The sequence below is a fragment of the Astatotilapia calliptera genome, chromosome 14, assembly GCF_964374335.1.
Source record: "Astatotilapia calliptera chromosome 14, fAstCal68.1, whole genome shotgun sequence".
Lineage (NCBI taxonomy): Eukaryota > Metazoa > Chordata > Actinopteri > Cichliformes > Cichlidae > Astatotilapia > Astatotilapia calliptera.
In genome coordinates, this window is record NC_137435.1 from 16,782,513 (window position 1) to 16,801,002 (window position 18,490).

The 18,490-nt window shown below is 39.5% G+C and overlaps 1 long non-coding RNA gene across 1 annotated transcript; it reads right to left on the reverse strand.

Annotated features, from left to right (window-relative positions):
* Window positions 1-12,627: 12,627 nt before the first annotated feature.
* LOC145420023 (uncharacterized) lies at window positions 12,628-17,597 on the reverse strand. Its single transcript, XR_013901299.1, has 3 exons — window positions 17,163-17,597; window positions 15,310-15,401; window positions 12,628-14,242 (listed from the first exon to the last, which is right to left on the reverse strand). It is a non-coding gene; the product is annotated as an uncharacterized LOC145420023 (long non-coding RNA).
* Window positions 17,598-18,490: the final 893 nt, after the last annotated feature.

Consider the following 18,490-nt stretch of genomic DNA (forward strand, 5'->3'; position numbering starts at 1 on the left):
AGTAAGATTTTACTAAATGAAATCCTCAAACGCACACATAACACACAATAACAGGTTTAAGGAACACTGGGAGGTAATTGGAGTTATGTATCAGATGGTTTGGTCAATGTATCTGTTGTCTTCTACAAGTAGTTACCAACAACTTATCAAGACAAACACATTTAAGGACAAACCTCTGTTGTAACCTCTGTCATCAACTTGAGCTAGCAATTTTATATATAATTTTAAAAGAACTTTGACAAGTCAGTGTTGATGTGTAATCAGTCGTTTGAGTTTTAATAAGGAGCAGTTGTTATATGTCAGTGATGGACAATAGGCCAAAGACACATATGACAGGTTAAATATTCTACTGGGTGATTAGGTCTCTATAGCATCAATTTTTAGACCTTATAGACCAGGGATCAGCAACCTTTAAGACCCAATGAGCCGTTTGGACCCGGTTTCCACGGAAAAGAAAACACTGGGAGCCGCAAATACTTTTTGACATCTAAAATGAACATAACACTGCATACATTGTTTTTTTACCTTTATGCTTTGTATAAACAACTATAAAGTGTTGCTTATGAAATCCATGAAGTGCTACAAAGAAAATGAAATTTTATTGTAATGAACACATTTTGAAATCTTAAAAAAAAAATTTACAAAAAAGAAAGACATCCAGTTGAAGGTCTCTGAAATTAATTAAAAAAGCTGAACTTAAATTATCCATGTAGCAAACAAAAACTGAGCCGCCATCCTTATTGGCCTACAGTGCCTCTGCAGAAGAGGTGGACGCACCTGAGTGTCCGCAATCACGACTCGCCACCTTAAAGTCTGTGCTCTCTCCACTGTTGTGTTATGTGTCGGGCTGTGTGCTGGAAAGCTAAAGCTGCATGTGTACAGCAACTGTGTGTGAAAAGTAGTCAATAAAGAGAAGCCGAAAAGCATGTTCATGCAAACATCATCGGGTCTGCCGTGACAAGTTTTCCATGGGACTTTTGCTCCTGAACCTCTGCACACGCTGTGTGTACAACACATTTGCGCCTAACCATTTAATTGCGTTATATAGATATGCTAAACATAAGAGCTCTGTTTATTATTATGTTGTGTCTCAGAAAAAAAGCACAAAAAAGGTGCAGCATTCAGAATGAAGACACTTTAATACTGTGGCTACTTCTTAAACTATTACATTCATATCAACTTCTAGGTTAAATCTGGTATACTTGTCAAATAAAGTTAATAAAGTAATCAGGTATGTCGTGTGACATTACCAAAACTGTTATCAGATTACAAATTGTCTCTTGACTCACCGGAGTCTTAGCCTACAGGTACCACATAGCAGAAATTGCCTGCTGCATTCCGTATTGGCCTCTGTGTCATTACGCCCTAACATCTTCAGTCCTGGCTTATGCAACTAGCATTTTCCAAAGAAGATAAAATGCAGGCTCTATCATGTAAAGAGCAATAAGTACACAAAGCGGGTAGAAACAAGCAGTTTCCCTGCTCAGGCTCCGGGATAGGCAGAGTATGAGTCTTTCTTCATTGTCATATGCAGAAGTTGTGGGCTGATGTCACTCTTTAGCTGTGTCCCAATTCAGGGTCTGCACGCTTGAAGTACGCGCACTACGTACGGTGCGTACTATAAGTACGAGAAGTGCGGAAGTGAGTGGCTTGTGAAATGGGACGGTATACGCTTCGTCACGCTGTTCAGGTTGCCTAGCAACCATGATACTAACCGCGAGACACGTTACATACAGCTTTGTGTGTGTATATATATATATATATATATATATATATATATATATATATATATATATATATATATATATATATATATCAATCACTGACTTTCAGCTTGTTGTGTTTGTGGATATATGACTGACTTTAATTATTAAACATTCGCACATAAATAAGTGACGTCATATTCAGTACTTTTGACAGTTCACTCTTCGGCCGCTCCATCTTATTAGGGAAATTCCATATACATAAATGTAAATCTCAAAACTCAACCCCATCATTTGATTTGTTTTTGATTGAAATTGAATATTACTTAAACTCTCTTAAATTAACTTCCAATAAAAAAGGTTTATCATTGATTGAAATTCATTCAGAAATGTTTAACGAATGAGCTGTCACAACTTTCAAGTACAAAGTTGTTATGAAGTCTGTCACATTCCCCCCCCTTTTTTCTTTTTTTAATCCTTTATTTATTCAACCTTATTTCATTGTACTGTATATTGTTACTCTTATTTGCCTTGTATGTCTACTGTACAAACTGAACTGGAATGACTGACTGTTCGCTTTATAAGTTCAATAAAGTTTGGAAAAAAAAAACCTCTTCGGCCGCTCCCTTCTGCCGTATTTTGCGACAAAATTATCCACACCCACCGCCGCGCTATGAATTGTGGGATATATGGGACCACGAAGCGTGCACCGGACCACGTTTGATATTTGGGGAAATCGACGGCGCATTTGGAGTATGCATTTGAAGTACACTTCGAATTGGGACAGCCGTCGTTGCGTGGCAGTGACGTAACCGCACTTGAAATGCGTACTTCAAGCGTGCAGACCCTAAATTGGGACAGAGCCTTTATGTGCTGTAAAATCTATGGAAATGGCAAACAGGCAGGAAACACAGCTGAACATAATCACACGAGACGAGACAGGGAGGGAGCAAAACAGAATAAACTGGTGCAGGGCACGGGACTGTCAAAGGAAATGCTTGAACGTAGGGGACAGAGGATCAATTCTGCGCAAATAATCCCTTGTGTTTCCAATAAAAATCCAGAAAATTGGTCATTTGTGTCTGGCTTTGCTGTTAAGTAGGTTTCACCATCATTGTTGTAAAGTTTTTGCAATTTCAAAATATGGATTTGCAAATGCAAAGTAAGATTTTACTAAATGAAATCCTCAAACGCACACATAACACACAATAACAGGTTTAAGGAACACTGGGAGGTAATTGGAGTTATGTATCAGATGGTTTGGTCAATGTATCTGTTGTCTTCTACAAGTAGTTACCAACAACTTATCAAGACAAACACATTTAAGGACGAACCTCTGTTGTAACCTCTGTCATCAACTTGAGCTAGCAATTTTATATATAATTTTAAAAGAACTTTGACAAGTCAGTGTTGATGTGTAATCAGTCGTTTGAGTTTTAATAAGGAGCAGTTGTTATATGTCAGTGATGGACAATAGGCCAAAGACACATATGACAGGTTAAATATTCTACTGGGTGATTAGGTCTCTATAGCATCAATTTTTAGACCTTATAGACCAGGGATCAGCAACCTTTAAGACCCAATGAGCCGTTTGGACCCGGTTTCCACGGAAAAGAAAACACTGGGAGCCGCAAATACTTTTTGACATCTAAAATGAACATAACACTGCATACATTGTTTTTTTACCTTTATGCTTTGTATAAACAACTATAAAGTGTTGCTTATGAAATCCATGAAGTGCTACAAAGAAAATGAAATTTTATTGTAATGAACACATTTTGAAATCTTAAAAAAAAAAATTACAAAAAAGAAAGACATCCAGTTGAAGGTCTCTTTGAAATTAATTAAAAAAGCTGAACTTAAATTATCCATGTAGCAAACAAAAACTGAGCCGCCATCCTTATTGGCCTACAGTGCCTCTGCAGAAGAGGTGGACGCACCTGAGTGTCCGCAATCACGCCTCGCCACCTTAAAGTCTGTGCTCTCTCCACTGTTGTGTTATGTGTCGGGCTGTGTGCTGGAAAGCTAAAGCTAGCTGCATGTGTACAGCAACTGTGTGTGAAAAGTAGTCAATAAAGAGAAGCCGAAAAGCATGTTCATGCAAACATCATCGGGTCTGCCGTGACAAGTTTTCCATGGGACTTTTGCTCCTGAACCTCTGCACACAGCGTGTGCAGACCGGGGCTGTACGAAGTCACTTTTGTCTTTACGCAGGACTGTAAGCTGTCTTCTGCGAGGTGTGAGCGGTTTTTGTTTTTAATAATAGTTCATGGTGGAGAATAGCTGCTCAAATACGTATGTGGATCTGAAGATCGACAGTCCACAAATTAGGCATACTGGTAGGCTGCTCTCGTCAGAAGTAAACGCAAATAAATCTGCCCAGGCATCATTAAATGTTCTATTTTCTTCAGATATTTTTCTTTTCTTACATTTCTCCATACTTGGCCTACCTGGCGTTTCGGTGAGTAGTGTATCCTTATTTTGAGCGACGAAAAATAATAAAATATCATTTTATTTTTATATTTCAATATCATGATAATCTTCCAATTTAGAACAAGTTAAACAACACAAACAAAAAACAAAAAAAACAAAACAAAAAAAAAAAACCCCCCACAAATGAAATACACTTCAGCTAAATACTTTTACAATTTATTTTCCCAAACCACGGAGCCGCAGTGTAGAGACAAAAGAGCCGCATGTGGCTCCAGAGCCGCAGGTTGCTGACCCCTTTTATAGACTATTTGGTCTATGTAGGTTTCTAAACATGATAGTTCAGTATATTGGTTAAAATAAACTAGAAAGGTATCTTACTATAATATTAGGGTTAGTTTGAAAATTATATGCTGGTGTCCTTTTAAAGTCTAAATCTTTAAAAGGACATTATGTCCTGTTAACTATGCAATATAAAATTGTAACCAACATATTCAAACAGGCAGTTTTATCAGTTTCTCCTGCTTATAGCGTGAATGTCCCTCACATATTCACTAAAGAAACACTTCCACTACTATATCATCCATTACATCACATGAATCACGTTCTCATGTAAAAATAACTTCTCCTTAAACTAAGGTGACCGAATAATAAGTAGTTACCAGTGTTGGTCAAGTTACTTGAAAAAAGTAATCAGTAACTAATTACTTCCCCAAAAAAGTAATCCCGTTACTTTACTGATTACTTATTTTTCAAAATTACTTAGTTACTTTTTAAAAACACGATTTACAACCTGAAGAGGTGATAAAGCGATAGATCTTTCAGCCCAATTCTACTTTTTCTACATAATCCATCATACAAAATGTAATCAAATGGAAAGGTCTCTTTTTTTTAACTTGTTTTATCAGTTTTAATCTTTTAACTTTATGCATCAAGCAAAAATTTAATTATATGCAACATTCTCCGAGTTGAATAAATTTGTTTAACATTGAAACCTATTTTCTACACATTCCAGCACATAAAATAAAATATTTTTTGTGTTTACACTCACTCTTTCAAATAGATGCAAGTAAAACACAGCAGAAAATAAATAAAGTCAAAGACTCAGCGGTCCTGTTGCTCTATTTTCACCTGTAAAGCAGGACTGCGGTAGGCGGAGGTTTACCCTGGTGCAGGTGTGCCGCGGTCAGTTGAAGAATCCGCGACTTTCTCTGTGAGTTTCCCCATTACGTCGTTGGGCACTCTGTGCTTGCTTGGAAGTTTAGGGGTTTTTTTCGCTGTAAAAAGAAGTTCTTCCCACGCACGATGGACGCTAATGGTTTTGTCACTTTTTATGGAATCAAACTCAAAGTAAGGTCAGTACTTCCACGCTTTAAACGCTGCACGCTCATACTCTCTCCCACAATCGATATGTGATCCACTGTTGATCTACACACAGCTGTTGTCACTAATAGCGCACTTGCTTACGTCACTGTCGTGAGACATTCTTGCAAAAAAAAAAAAAAAAAAAAAAAAAAAAATTCACGGTTTTAGTAACGCAGCGTTCCTACGGGAAAGTAACGGTAATCTAATTACCGTTTTTGCAATAGTAATCCCTTACTTTACTCATTACTTGAAAAAAGTAATCAGATTACACGTTACTGCCCATCTCTGGTAGTTACAAGTAGAAATTAATTCTTAGTTGGACCTCTGAGGTAGTGTTTTGGGTCTTTATAGCATGTTTGTGTCCATGATGTTGGCAATTAACTGTTTATCATTCACTGGTATTATTCATTTATTAATTCAGGGCCTTTACAGTACATGTATACATTCAATTGTATGGTTCAAGAACATAACCAAGCATGCCATTTAAAATTTAGCTTATTGCAAGAAAGTAGCATAAAATTAATAACTTTCATGCATTTTAAATGATAAACCATTATAGCTGATAGCAGTTTAGCTTATGTTAACATCAAACTTTATGCTAATATTCTTGTATGCTACCTGCTACAATGACTGCTAAGTTGTTATGAACTTTCCACCCCAAACACATGCTGGCTTGGATAAACTTTGTGCTGCTTTTACTTTTTTCCCCTCATCGTCTAAACATTTTGAGCGGTGACTTATCAAAGTGTTATCTGCAGACAAAAAGGTAGGCGTTATGTCGGTTGTCATAAGACTCACATATTTGCCACACACACACACACCGAGTTTTTGTTGTGGACACCATTGTTAAGGTGGTACAGAGGTGACAGTTGTGCCCAACTTGTTATGCCAGTCCTGTAATACCACAGCCGCTCAAGTCCCAGCAAAAGAGGATGACTTACTTACAAGAAGCAGTTATATATAGTTAGAATAGAAGCCTACTATGATGCATTAAAAGATCTTTGGATGGTAGATTAAAATAAAACTTTAGTAAAATGATTAGCTATTGTATCTGGAGCAAACCAGCCACCACTCCTTACCTGTTTAATACATCTCTACAGTGAAGTATGGTGGTTTCAGTGTGTCGCTGTGGGGATGTTTTTTGGCAGCAGGAACTGGGAGACTGGGGTCAAGAGAAAGATGAATGCAGCAATGTATGGAGACATCCTTGAAGATAACCTGCTCCAGAGCGTTCTGGACCTCAGACTGGGGAGAAGGTTTATTTTCTTTTTTCCCAACCTGAGGAGCTTTAAGCTGTTCACAGAAAGTCCCTCAGTTTCACTCATGTTAGATGCTTCTTTGGTTTTCTGCACTGACTGCCATCTAAGATTACTTCACTATACTCACACAAACCCTCCAAGACACTCTGACTGTTACTTAACCCTCCCGTCACTGCCAAATGGGAAATAATGGGTAAAAAAAAAAAAAGCTTCACTTGAACAGCAGTCAATACCTGCAACCACTGTTACACATTCATAATTATTTTCTGCCTATAATAAAATGTTACAGCACCTAATAAAACGATACACCAGTACAGAAACAGTATCACAATGACGAAATAAATACTCATTTAAAAAAAGTTCCACCAGCCCAACAGGTAACATTAGTCAGTCCAAACCACGTGGGAAACAACCCAGCACAGGAAAACGTCAGGAAGGAGTACCCACAGCTCACACTAATCACCTGACTTTTGTTTGTTGCTTTGTGATTGGCTGTTCCCCTGTTAGGCGTGATCCCTTGTGGTGGACGAGTTTCCTTCATACGAATTCTGTGGTTTGGGATGAAAAAAACAGTACACCAAATTTAACTGAAAGTGGCAGCTATATTACTGGAAATCACTATGACAAATACAAAACAAAACTCGAAAGAAGAAAACTAAAACACTAGAAACTGAACCAGGAATCACTTTGAACACGGAGGGACGAAACACAGCATAGCGAGGGTACGGCGCAACAAAGGGCAGAGGAAACACAGGGCTTAAATACACATGGGAGTAGTGAGTGAATGAGACACAGCAGGAGAGCACAGCTGGGAGTAATCAAACATAACGAGACGAGGGGAAGCAAAACTAGATACACTGCACGTAGGACAAGGACTGTCAAAAGAAAACAGGCTCTCAGAAAAGAAGCAATGAGAAGCTTGAGAAGGTGCCTGTGCTTCCCAAACTGCGTATGCGTTGATGCTCTTTTCATCCTCTGACCCCCTGCTGACCCCCATTGAGGGGTCTTTTTCACCAGACAGAGAGTCAGTGACAGGATCTGTGTGCGAATATGTCAACTGTGAACAAAGCAAACTTGTCAGGATTTGTAAATGAGCTTAGGCTACAAATGCTTGGGTGTGGGAAATGATTTACTTAATGTTACACCTTTGGATTCACTCCTGTGGTTGCCAACCCACAGCTTTCCACTATCTCTTTTCACTTAATGATGACTTTGTAATTTTGAAGCACTTTGGCTCCATCTTGTGAACAAACAAATTAAAAAACCCTATAATAACCTTAGAGCAGGGTTGCCCAATCCCAGTCCTCGAGAGCTACCGTCCTGCAGCTTTTAGATGCGTCCATGTTCCGACACACCTGAATCAAATGAATAGCTAGTTATCAGGCCTTTGTCAAACTTGATGGCATGCTAAAAAGGTAATCAAACCAGTTGATTCAGCTGTGTTGGAGTAGGGAAGCATCTAAAAGCTGCAGGATAGTTGCTCTTGAGGACTTAGAGGAACAACTCTTCTCTGAGAGAAAAGGTTTCTTCATTTTCTCAAAGTTCGATACATTTTCAGATCTTTAACTACAATTTAATATTTTATTATTCATGTGGCTGCTTGAAATAAAGTAAAATGTAAATATGGTTCATTGACAGTCATGTTAGATGGAGAATGAGGCCAGCAAAGTACTAAAAGGGGACAATTAACAAGTAACACAAACTGGTTCTGATGTGCAAATACTATTAGAGCAAATATAAAAGGTTCTATATCGCTTACAACTTGTCTTTCTACATCACTAACCTACACAGAATGAAGCAACAGTTGGCATTTCTAACCAACTGTTTTTTCTTGGTATTAATCTCTGGCTCTCTTCCACAGCATGTCTTTTTCCTGTCTTCCACCACTCACACCAACCGGTCGCAGCAGATGGTTGAGTTTTTCCTTCCCACTTTTGCCAAATCACTTGCTCATAGGAGGTCATCCAAGTTAGGTTTTTCTCTGTATGTGTTACTGTAGGATCTACCTTACAATATAAAGTGTCTTTGGGCAACTGGGCCCTATTTCAGGAAGCCGGTTTAGAGCAAAATCTGAGTAAGTATACCCTGAGTTAACGAAAACTCTGGGTTTTCAGTTTCACAAAGCGAGTTTAGATAAATTCTGAGTGAGTTACTATGACGACACACTCCGTGAAGCTAACCTGCCCCCTAGCAGGTTTACTTCAACTAACCCTGACCTTCTCCGCCTCTTCGTCGGAAACCTGACTGTAGGAAGTGTCAGACATGGCGTGCCCCTTCCTTGAAGAGCCAGTAGATGTTGAAGCACAAATTCTCCGCAGAGCTCTCCGCCGGGAGAGAGTGATTAGAGCGCGTTCTGACATTTTATCATTTCCTGATGATTTCCTGTGTGAATGTTACCGTTTTTCAGCACAATCTATAAGTTATTTTGATAACATCCTCAGGCCTAATATTGCTCATGTGACACATCGCGGACATTCTCTCAGTTCTGTACATATTATTTGTATTGCACTTCGGTTTTTTGCAAACGGGAGCTTTCTGTATAATATTGGTGACGCTGAGCACGTTTCCAAGGCTACCGTCTGTCGGGCAGTCAGGAATGTTACAGTTGCACTGAAACGTCTCCTGTACTCGTTTGTGGTGTTCCCCGGTCATAGACCCACAAGATTTATCAAAGAGGGATGCCACAAAATTGCAGGTGTCAGGATGAACGAAACTTAATACATGATGTGGTGATACTTGAACTACTACTTAAATTTTACATTTATTCTCACGGTTCCCAGGCGTGATTGGCTGTACAGATGGTACTCACATTCCAATCATTGCTCCTTCAGTAAATGAAGGAGACTATGTGAACAGGAAGTCTTTCCACAGCATTAATGTGCAGGTACATAGTTCCCTGTAGCATTTCAAACTAACAAATTATTTCATTATAGTAATGGATGCTAATTTGTGTTCTCTGCACTGTGAAGATCATATGTGATGCTGCCAACATTATCACAAATGTGGAAGCCAACTGCTCAGCCTCTGTGAGTGGTGGTGGTGGTGGTGGAGGACCCCCACCTGTTTTTCGGGCCTCCACTTTTTTTCTAGTGGCTATAACGGGTCGCATATGAGCATACAGAGTAAGCAAATATGTACTTGTAATGCTCAGATAATTTCAATAAGTGCTTACAGAGGGGAAATTAATGTAGCCTCTAACTGCAATTGATTTACATCGGACAAACAGACCAAGCACTATGGCTCATAATACAATTACACCTTACCTGTTTGGACTATATTTTTATATTTCATTTTTACTTGCTGCCAGGAACGTTTGGGGCCTGTTGGGTTGCACCTGCGCTCACATCACATCACAAAATAAAATGTATGAAATAAAAAATAAAATATAATAAAATAACGTGTTAAATGGGTGGGAAATCCCTCGATCAATGTTTAAATTAACACTCACACATTGACTCTGTCGGCTATGTTTTGCCATGCATGCTCCCTTTCTTTTGCAGCTGAGGCTGTGTTACTTTTTTCCGCAAAATTTGCATGTTATTTGCATATACTGCCATCAGAATTTCGGCCTCAAGCGCTGTAAAATACATTGACCGCGCATTCTTTCCCTCCGTCTCCATGGTGACTCGCTTAATCTGTGCTCCACTAATCAGGGCTTTATGTATCCTCGTGCGCGCGCTTAATTTGGGGTTAAAGCAACTCCGCGTTGATTGAACTAATTGTTATCAGCCTTTCTGAAACCGAATATTCCGAGTTGGACAGTTCGGGGTTACTCAACCCCGTGTATCATTTTTAACTCTGAGTTTTCTAAACCGGCTTCCTGAAATAGGGCCCTGTTGTTGTGATTTGGTGCTGTGTAAATGTCAGGGACCAAGCAGTAAAGCATAAAGGACACAGGTGTTTTAATTCCAAAAAAAAAAAAAAAAGGGTTTTATTGACCCAAAAATATGAAAATATATTTAACAAAGCCAAAACTTAAACAGGCAGCCCAATAAAAGAGGTCAACTCAATAAACTAAACTCAAACAAACATGACAAACTGACCTGCTGAAATGACACACAGGGGAACTTAAATACCGGTTTAGCTAAACCAAATGACACACACGGGGGAAAACAAGATGGCTGCCATATAACCAACTAATACAAAACAATGAAACAAACATGAAACACCCCCCAGGCAATGAAGCATGTGGTGCAATCCAATTAGGCTGTCAGTGGTACTTCAGGTCTCGCAGCCCTTTGCCATATCTTTTGCCAGACAGGAGAAGCCAAACCCCAGGTAACTCAAACAAAGAAAGATGTATTAATATAACATAAAACAGAACTTTGACCTTGCAAGGTTAATATGTGTGTACACCATATAAACATTGGAAGGTGTGATGGAAAAATAAATACATTTAAGAAACAATATTGAACAATAAATAGAATATTTTAAAGTAGTGACTGTAAATTAAACTAAAGTGAATCAACGGGTGGTGAGGTGTGGAGCTTACCATGTGTGGCATGCCATCACAGTAAATAAAACTGAATTAACCAATCACCTTTATAATTGAACCACAGAAAAACTAACAAACACCTGTATCTTCAAACCAACACTCAGTAAAACACACAAACATGTTTTCACTACATCCACAAAAAAATACCTAAAACGTCATTTACTAAAAACAAAATCCTGTTTTATTTTCCAGTTCCATAGATTGAAAAAAAATGCAGTACTCCCAGAAATAAAATAAAAAAATCAAACTTAAATGCAATTTCTCTTGAAAATTGAGCTAAATAATGTCAAAGAAAAAAAGAATGCATGATAATAAAAAAAAAAAAAAAAAAAAATCACTTACAGAGCGTCAGCATGATCCTAGATCTGCCTCTTGAACACGTAAAACCTGCTCTTACACTAACTGCGCTATCGTGGGGTGTGCTCGTTTGTGACTCATTAATCAAAGTCAGTTTTGGTAGATTACATTGATCATTATTAAAATAAACTGGCTATGTCTTTCTATATCAACGAAGAAGCGAGTTTCTTTCTGCCTCCCATTGATTTGAAAAGCCTCGCAATTCATATCAATGAGAGGCAGCTAAAGGAGAATCGTGTTTCTGATATAAAGATGAAACACTTTGTTCGAAATTGCTGGGGACCGTCTGTGGTCCTGAGAACTGGGGGCTGCTCGGACAAATTACGCCTATTTATTTTCACTTAATCCTTAAATACCAATGCTGCAACGTTATTGTGATTTGAAATTTTTAAATGCAGAACAAAAGCAGGAAGAAATTTACAGCGCGAGAGATATGTTTCCTACTGTTGTTGTTCTTGACTGGAAAATAAATGTAATCTTACATGTAAAAAACAATTTAACACATGAATTTAACGTCGTCCCGGACAAAAATAAATGAAATTTTATTATAGAGACTCTCTGAAGATGAAGATATTTGTCTTTCTAAAAGTTGCACACAAAATATGCTTTTTTTTTTTTTTTTTTTTTATAAATCGTCCCTACTTTGGCATCCAGTACAAAAGGTAAAAATAATCTTTAGAAAATGCATTTAGGAATTTTTCGTAGTGAAATTTTTGTTTCCGTTCAAGCCAAAACTTAATTACTGTTTGTTCAACGGTTGAGAGAGCGTGACGTACATCTGCAAAACCACTGTGACAGTTATGCAATCACAAATTTCACCTGATGTTTCTTCGAAAAACTGTCATTAATCAAGTTAGTAGTGATGTGATTTCCGGCTCTTTTTAGAGAACCGGCTCTTTCGGCTCCCAACCGGATCTTCAGGTTGTTTCGTTGCTTTAATTAATTTATTATTAACAACCAGTGTTGGTCAAGTTACTTGAAAAAAGTAATCAGTAACTAATTACTGATTACTTCCCCAAAAAAGTAATCCTGTTACTTTACTGATTACTTATTTTCAAAAGTAATTAATTACTTAGTTACTTTTTAAAAACACGATTTACAACCTGAAGAGGTGATAAAGCGATAGATCTTTCAGCCCAATTCTACTTTTTCTACATAATCCATCATACAAAATGTAATCAAATGGAAAAGTCTCTTTTTTTTTTTTAAACTTGTTTTATTAGTTTTAATCTTTTAACTTTATGCATCAAGCAAAAATTTAATTATATGCAACATTCTCAGAGTTGAATAAATTTGTTTAACATTGAAACCTATTTTCTACACATTCCAGCACATAAAATAAAATATTTTTTGTGTTTACACTCACTCTTTCAAATAGATGCAAGTAAAACACAGCAGAACATAAATAAAGTCAAAGACTCAGCGGTCCTGTTGCTCTATTTTCACCTGTAAAGCAGGACTGCGGTAGGCGGAGGTTTACCCTGGTGCAGGTGTGCCGCGGTCAGTTGAAGAATCCGCGAGTTTCTCTGTGAATTTCCCATTACGTCGTTGTGCACTCGGTGCTTGCTCGGAAGTTTAGGGGTTTTTTCGCTGTAAAAAGAAGTTTTCTTCCCACGCACGATGGACACTAATGGTCTTGTCACTTTTTATGGAATCAAACTCAAAGTAAGGTCAGTACTTCCACGCTTTAAACGCTGCACGCTCATACTCTCTCCCACAATCGATATGTGATCCACTGTTGATCTGCACACAGCTGTTGTCACTAACGGTGCACTCGCTTACGTCACTGTCGTGAGACATTCTCGCCAAAAAAAAAAAAAAAAAAAAAAAAAATCACCGTTTTAGTAACGCAGCGTTCCTAAGGGAAAGTAACGGTAATCTAATTACCGTAATCCCTTACTTTACTCGTTACCTGAAAAAAGTAATCAGATTACAGTAATGCATAACGCGTTACTGCCCATCTCTACACATCACTATTGATTTTTCTTTCTCTTTTTTTTGTTCTTATCGTGAGTGCCATGTGATGCTAAGTATTTATTAACGTCATCGTTAAGATTCAGACATTAATCTAAGATATTTATGAGGTGTCTCCCCTCATTTGCAGCATTTAGGCAGATTTTTAATATTATATATATATAGTGAGAAAAAAACAAATTGTGTGTATTGTGGACTGATTTCAACAAAAGGCAGCTTGGCTACTCAAAGATGTCACATGGGTGTTTGGCATATGTATTTGTAAGAGTTTCCTTTTCACCAGCATTCAACTTTGGCAGAAGAATATTTAAATAAAATAATACAAACATGACTTACTGAGATTTGAGGTTTGGGATTTGTGATTGTGTTTTGTTTTGTTTTTTATGTGGATTTCAGAGGGGAGATGGATTTTATCAGCAATGTAAAGCAAGTAAACAGTACACAATCACCTGTGTCCATTGCAGCTGGTAAATTTCTGTCGAGCAGTAGTGTTGTCCTGGGCTGCCGTGAAACTGAGAACACCACATGGTCCCTTTAGCCGGGTTGTAAGGAATACCCATCTCTGAACATTCCTCTCCATCATCTCTGCCCTCGTACAAGCTCTTATTACAACACAGAACTCCACGTTGTGCCGAGCCATACGGCGTCTCTCCACAGCACTTGAAGAATCAGACATAATACAGTAAACTGTGCAAGCAGACACAACCAGACTCTCTAGTTTACACATTCAAAGCTAAACAGAAAAATGCATGACTTATGAAGAAAAAAAAAAAAAAAAAAAAAAAAACAGATGAAAAATGCAAATTAAGAACATAAAACACTTGCGAAAATTCTGCATTACATACATGTAACATCCATGCATTATGTTTCTACAGTCTTTTAGCCTTACCAGACTTTTGATCCTTTTGCATTGGCAGTAATGAATACGGACTATCATGGTCCCCGTGTCTGCCCGGCCGGCCCCGCAAGGTTACATGTGTTTTTGTTTACTCTCTCTTTCTCTTGCCCTGCTGCATGGGCGGAGCTCTCTGCGGGCTCCCGCCCTTGGTCCACACACCTATTGCCCATCAGGCTGCCATTATGTGTTTGCCATTTAAAGCCAGGACGCAGACAGTCTCATCACTGGATGATTGTGCAAGACACGTTAGTGAGACTCTAGCCTCAGTGAACTTTTGTGTGTAAATCTGTGATTTTGCTTAACCAATCTCTCTGATGAATAGTTTTCCCGGACCCATAAACTACCCGCTGTGTAGACGTGTGTGAAGAAGAGAGCGTGTGTGAGAGAGCTTCCCCTTCCCGGATTTTCCCCCTGGACCCTAGGAACCCCGCATTTCCTCCACTGTAAATATTCTGCACCTGGTGATTGTGTAAAAACAAAAACTCTGTTTTTGGGACTGAACTCTGCTCTGCGCTTGAGTTCCCATCATTGCTTGTGACACGGACGGTGTTAAGGGAATTTTACACGTAGAAAACAGAGATAGAATCCAGCCTCTGGCACTGTGTGAAAGCAGTGGCCTGGACCTCTGAATTCTGTTGTCAAAGAGTAGCACTCTTGCCAACTTTCTACATTGTAAAGCTATATGATTGAATTTAATAATAAAAGGTATGTATGCTTTCAAACATTTTTCTGCTTCAGTAAAACAGTGCTTTAGATTTTCAACTTTCAGTGGAAATGGTGGTTTGATCATTTTTCCCTGTAGGGGCTGGGGAGCAATTAGTACATTACCTGATCGATCCAAGGCTTCCACGGAGATACACGTCCATCGCAGCAGACCTGAGTATGTGGGTTATACACTGTAGCTGTGGCCTTCCTTTGACCTAAACAGGGTGGTTTAGAGAATAGAAAGAGGAGAAAGGAGATATAGCGAGCAAGTTTTAACTCATTCACTCTTTGAAGTCAGAGCTTATGTGTTTTCACATCCTTTGAACAGTCCTGAATTTCAAGTGATGTAAAAACATTGTTACACTTTTTGATTTCCGCTAACAATGAACGAGTTCAGACAGACACCCAGACTTCTTTTTTCTTTTTTTTGCCTGTCCCGTTTGGCTCTTTTGCCATCAGAATTGTTGTCTAAAGGCAAAGAAAGATGCCCAACGGATTTACTTTACCAAACTGACCATCCCAGCCTTGCCGTAATGGTCTATTTGATTCACCTTTTATTGTTTATTTTATTTTCACTTACTGAATACGGGACAGACTTGACTGGGGGAAAGAAGGGGAGAAAGAAAGAGGGAAAGAGAAACAGCTGAGAAGAGGGACGGGGGAGAAGGGCAAAAGACAAAAACCAACAGAACGGGCAGAGAAAAAAAAATGCATATATCAATCACCTGGATCACCTGCTGAGAAAGAAAAAAGAAAGCAAGCAGAAGAGAACAAGAGTAATAGAATAAACAACATCACAATGATATATGGGAATATGACAGTAAATACTAAATGTTAAACATTATTGTGCAGCACATAAGATCAACAGAACACAGTGTGCTTTGAGGTAGGAGCCAAAAAGGGTGTAGTTTGTGGGTGTGATCACCCGTGTGTACACCTGTGAGCATGGACGCGCTTGTTTTTTGTTTTTTAAAAGGTTCCTTCATGTAATAATCTGCTAGAGGGTGTGGGGGGGCCACAGCCCCGTCCTCCAGGGCGTGAAGCAGGTGTGGAGGAGATCAAAACTCCAGACATCCAGAGGCCCCCAGAACACAAGAGACCAAGGAAGACCAACAGAGGGGCAGCTGCGCCACTGTCCCGGAAAGAGCTGAGGAGAGTCCCAGATGAGGGCTCACTCAGCAGCCGCGGAGCAGAAGCCAGGGGGAGTTGCAGTGACTTCTTCTGATTTCCCCCCTCTTTTTTCTTGCATAGTCATGATCTCATCATCTCTTAATTTACCATTAGACCCGTGACCTGTCAAGAGCTGGAATAAGCTCAAGAATGTGTATAATAACTGATAATTATATGAGCAATTTCTTCTTCCTGTTGTTGCTACAATAACATATTAATGTTTCATGACTATCAATGCAAGTTCCTACAAGAATGATCATGACAAAATCACATTATTGTGATCTCATAGTTTGTTAACTTGGACCAAAAAAAAAAAAAAAAAAAAAAAAAAGGCTAGAAATCCTAGAGCATGGCTCAGCTGATTGTAGAAGGGGGGTGGATGAATATGTCAAACACAGGTAGGAAGGTAAAATCCTTCTTTTTATGTTTTGCTGCTACTGCTTCTTTGGGTATCATGTCGGTTTGCATTCTCAATACTACATTCCACTAAATCCACTAAAGGTTCTTTAAAACAATCTTCTTTCTTTTGTTTTAACTGTTTACCTCTAGAGGTATTTTCCAAAATTATAAGTACCACAGAAACAAATGACGCGTTCAAGTAATTCTTTGTTTTTTTACAATGATACACATAAGACAAACATGACAAAGACACAATTGCTCACTCAGCTCTAACTGCCTTGTTGGGGTGAGGTTACTTGTTCAACTTACTCTACTACATACTACATACACCACAGAGTGATGTAATACAGTAGTAACAACCAAAACAACTACAAAACAAAGGCAAACAAACAAATAGATAGTGACACCTGAGTTGTCGAGTGAGTGAGGCTTGTGGTTACTCTCACAGCAACGATTTTGCTTTGGATTGTAACACGACGACCCACAGAGATGTGTGTTTGGTTCAGTGCTGTGGATGTGTGTAAAACAGGCAACAATCAACACAACAGTCCATATCACATTAAATTTTAAAAAAAGAAGTATGGAAACAATTTGTTTTATAATGTAGGCCGCACAACTTATATTCAAATTTTATGCACATTTCAGTGCAGTAATGGGTTTAATGATTGTGGCGGAGGTGTGGTCCCGGGCGCGGCTGCAGGGGAGGAGTGGTGCAGTGGGCTCAACGGGGCGGTGCTGGAGATGCCGGTGAGAACAGCTGATGGCGATTTGGACTGATAATGGTTTCCTTCCCTTTTTATAGTGAGACGGAGAGGAGCGGAGAGAGAGGGAAATCAGCTGGGACTGACAGCTGTCAGACTGTGTTCAGTCATAACCGGGGAAAATTGTAAATAAATGTGGAACCTGGTGATAAAGACCTGTGTGTGGGCGTACCTGTGTATAGTGCATTTCACAAGTGGTGCCGAAACCCCGGCCAATTCGTGCCCAGAATTAGGGGATGCGACAGGCGCGGGCTAACCGCAGCCGTTACTCTGTGCGTTTTGCCCTTATACTTTAATAACAGCGGCACTATGGGATACCTGTGAACATCACCATGAACACACTTCACCTCCACCCATTCCGCCTCCAGCAATGCCCCGGGGCGAACCAAGCCTTGGTGCACGAGGGTCTGCGTGCAGCCCGTGTCCACCAAAGCATGGCGTATACCCCCTCGAGTCCTTACCAGAATGCTGTATGTCCCTCCTGGACCGGGAGAGGGTGCTGGGGCACCGGCAACGCGGAACACCTGCCCCACTTCCATCAGAGGACAGTCCCTCCTCAGGTGTCCCAGTTGCCCGCACTTCCAGCACTCCTGCCCCGGCGTCTGTGCTGCTCTCCGTGGCTCAGGGGCGGCACTACTCATGTCTGATCCCCGGGAAGGCACAAACGCAGCAAAAGGATTAGTGGGGCTCAGCGCCGGCTCTGCCTGCCCTGGCGCAGGTACCCGGCAGGTACCAGGCAGAACAAAGTCGGGGCTGTATCAAGACAGAGGACTAAACCCCAATTCAACCAGACCCAGAACTGATCCGGAATTAAAACAGGACTACAACAGTTCAAAATCAGGACTACTGAGGACTTAACCAAGACAGAACCAGAATCAGAACTAGATGATAGTAGCACTAAAAATCATCATAGACCTGCACTACACTTATTTTTTAATTCTACCAAAGTCCACTATTTAGATTGAAAAAAGTTT